Raw genomic sequence first — 4062 nt, 5'->3', positions numbered from 1 at the left:
ATAGTAACAATTGTTGAAGAATTTAATTTTCAAAGGAAATAGTAGTAGTTACGTATAAACCGACTTATTAAATTAATTATTTAACGTAAATCTTAAAATGTGTTCCAGCAACTTTGCATAAATTAATGCGGTTAATAGCAATCAATTAATAATTTCATTTTCCTAGGATTTCTTTTTTTTTTGAAGTTAAATTAAATTTTATTTAGTATTTCGTTGAAAACGAACTTCGAAGGAGAGGGATTTACGGGGAGTTATTGGGGTAGAACAGAATATTTGTTGGAGATTATCGAAAACCACAAGGTTTAAGTAGCTAAATTACTCACTAAATTTTTTTTTGTAAAAACGCCGCGTTTTTAACCCCTCATTTTTTTACTTTATATTTTCTTTTGATTCACAAGCGTATAACATAAGTATCCTTCACTAATCACTATTCACCTTCCATCTTCCTTTAAAAAAAACCCTTAAAGCAACCCCAACATAACAAAGAATACACTGCTGAAGGCATCGACTCCAACAGCTTCGTCTCGGAGAATATGTCAAACAAGGTGAAACTCTATCCTAACTCTTCTCCTGATAGTGGTCGGTAGTTTATCATCATCTACATGTAGTGTCAATGTACTAAAAATGCAATCGTAGTAAAATCAAATTAAGATGGTTAGGCATTTTTTAAATGATTGGGGGACTGATTTGGGTTTCTGATTTGATCTCTGAAAAGGATTTTATGCATTTAGGTTTGATTAAGATTGTTCTGTTAAAGATTCAATAGATCACGACAGTAAACGATTACAACAAAATATAGTTGCACTGTGTGTGGAAAAATTGAACCACTTAGTTTCCAATTCCAAAAACATGCATGTGTGTTGATTTTAAATCAGAAGCTTCGACTGTATGGGTTTTTTTTAAATGAACTCTAACCTTGTTCCTTTTTGAACTTGGCACCTGTGTGACACTTGCCATAGACGACGACTTCGAAGGACAAGGGTAAGAGAGTCCAAGAGATTGATAACGGTACGACACAAAACTACAAGATGAGGTTTCTGAAGCCAATAATAAGGCCTTCAATGTTCAAACTGGTAATTGACATCCGTTTCCTTAACACCTCTTAATTTTAGAGTTTTTGCAATGCTATCGATGTTTTGACAGAACTTCACCAATTTGTAACAGTCATTACCTATAACTCTTGATGAGCTACCAAACCGTACCCCCTATCTGGACCTGGTTGTGCCTGACGGAAGGAATAACCCCTGTCGGTGCTTCTGGACGCAACTCCAAAGTGGCAAAATTGAATTGACTCGAGGCTGGGAGGAGTTCTATCAGATGTACAAAATCAATCTGGACTCCATGCTATATTTCACACACAAAGGAAACTCCATTTTCCAAGTCCGGATTTTTGATTTTGGTGGCATTGAGAACTCATACCAAGTCCGTGATCCTGAAGAACCACCATATGTAAGGACTGGTAATTATGAAATTGCAAAGTGTATCAACATCCCTCCTTCAGCCAGTGCTAGAGCGGTTGCCGCAAAGGTCAAAAGCAAGTGGCCTTTCTTTGTGATGGACCTAACTGCTTGCATGATGTCCTCGCGATTATTGGTAAGCGTTAAGTTGTTAAGACATTTTGGTTGAAATATTGTTTTACTGAAGTAATGGTGCACGAATTTGTAATCCGCACAACTAACCAGCAAGTGCACTGGGTCGTCCAAGTAATACCTTACGTGAGTAAGGGTCGATCCCACGAAGATTATTGGTTTGAAGCAAGCTATGTTTATTTTATTATTCTTAGTCAGGATGTCAATCAAAATTATCAATGGGAATTATTAGATTGGAAAAAATAAAAGAGAATAAAACCGTTACTTGTTGTGCAGTAATGGGGAATATGTTGGAGTTTTGGAGATGCTTTATCCTCTGAATTTCTGCAATGTAATATTCAACTCAATTGTTTGTAAAGCCCGTCTACGGCAAGCTGTATGTAGGGTGTCACCATTGTCAGTGGTTACTTCCCATCCTCTCAGTGAAAATGTTCCAGATGCTCTGTCACAGCACGGCTAATCAGCTGTCGGTTCTCGATCATGTTGGAATAGGATCCATTGATCCTTTTGCATTTGTCATCACGCCCAGCAATCGCGAGTTTGAAGCTCGTCACAGTCATTCAATCCTTGAATCCTACTCGGAATACCACAGACAAGGTTTAGACTTTCCGGATCCTCAAGAATGGCCGTCATCAGTCCTAGCTTATACCACGAAGATTCTGATTAAGGAAGCTAAGAGATGCTCATTCATTCTGATATAGAACGGAGGTGTTTGTCAAGCACACGTTCATGGGTTGAGGAAGGTGATGAGTGTCACGGATCATCACCTCCTTCACAATTAAGCGCAAATGAACATCTTAGATAGGAACACACACACGTTTGAGTGAAATAGAAACAATTGCATTAATTCATCGAGACGCTGCAGAGCTCCTCACCCCCAACAATGGAGTTTAGAGACTCATGCTGCCAAAAAGTATATAATTCAGATCTGAAAATGTCATGAGGTATAAGATAAGTCTCTAAAAGTTGTTTAAATAGTAAACTAGTAACCTAGATTTACAGAATATGAGTAAACTAAGATAATTGGTGCAGAAATCCACTTCTGGGGCCCACTTGGTGTGTGTTGGGGCTGAGACTAAAGCTATCCACGTGCTGAGGCTTTTCTTGGAGTTGAACTCCAAGTTATAACGTGTTTTGGGCGTTCAACTCCGGATCATGACGTGTTTCTGGCGTTTAACTCTAGATAGCAGCATGTACTTGGCGTTCAACGCCAAGTTACGTCGTCTATCTTCGCGCAAAGTATGAACTATTATATATTGCTGGAAAGCCCTGGATGTCTACTTTCCAACGCCGTTGAGAGCGCGTCAATTGGACTCCTGTAGCTCCAAAAAATTCATTCCGATTGTAGGGAGGTCAGGATCTAACAGCATCAGCAGTCCTTTTTCAGCCTAACTCAGATTTTTGCTTAGCTCCCTCAATTTCAGCCAAAAAATACCTGAAATCACAGAAAAACACACAAACTCATAGTAAAGTCCAGAAATATGATTCTTGCCTAAAAACTAATAATATTCTACTAAAAACTAACTAAAACATGCTAAAATCTACATGAAATTACCCCCAAAAAGCGTATAAAATATCTGCTCATCACAACACCAAACTTAAACTGTTGCTTGTCCTCAAGCAACTAGATAAATAAAATAGGATTAAAAGAAATTAAGAAGTAATAATATAGTAGAGTTTTAACTGAAGCTCATATTCTTATTAGATGAGCGGGGCTTATAGCTTTTTGTTTCTGAATAGTTTTGGCATCTCCCTCTATCCTTTGAAATTCAGAATGATTGGCATCCATAGGAACTCAGAATTCAGATAGTATTATTGATTCTCCTAGTGTAGTATGTTGATTCTTGAACACAGTTACTTTATGAGTCTTGGCCGTAGCCCTAAGCAGTTTGTTTTCCAGTATTACCACCAGATACATAAATGCCACAGATACATGACTAGGTGAACCTTTTCAGATTGTGACTCAGCTTTGCTAAAGTCCCCAGTTAGAGGTGTCCAGAGCTCTTAAGCACACTCTTTTTGCCTTGGATCACGACTTTAACCACTCAGTCTCAAGTTTTTACTTGGACCTGCATGCCACAAGCACATGGTTAGGGACAGCTTGATTTAGCCGCTTAGGCCTGAAACTATTTCCTTAGGCCCTCCTATCCACTGATGCTCAAAGCCTTGGATCCTTTTCACCCTTGCCTTTTGGTTTTAAGGGCTGTTGGCTTTTATTCCTTTTCTTGATCCAATGATTTCTTGTAAAAAAAAATTTTCACTGCTTTTTCTTGCTTCAAGAATCAATTTCATGATTTTTCAGATCATCAATAATATTTTTCATGTTCCTCATTCTTTTAGGAGCCAATATTCATAAAATTCAAGATAAAAATTATGCACTGTTCAAGCATTCATTCAGAGAACAAAAAGTATTGCCACCACATGTAATTAATTATAATTTTTATTATTAAGAACTCGAGAAATATAAATTACT

Source organism: Arachis hypogaea, chromosome 6, assembly GCF_003086295.3.
Source record: "Arachis hypogaea cultivar Tifrunner chromosome 6, arahy.Tifrunner.gnm2.J5K5, whole genome shotgun sequence".
Taxonomy (NCBI): Eukaryota; Viridiplantae; Streptophyta; class Magnoliopsida; order Fabales; family Fabaceae; genus Arachis; species Arachis hypogaea.
This window is presented reverse-complemented; position numbering follows the sequence as displayed.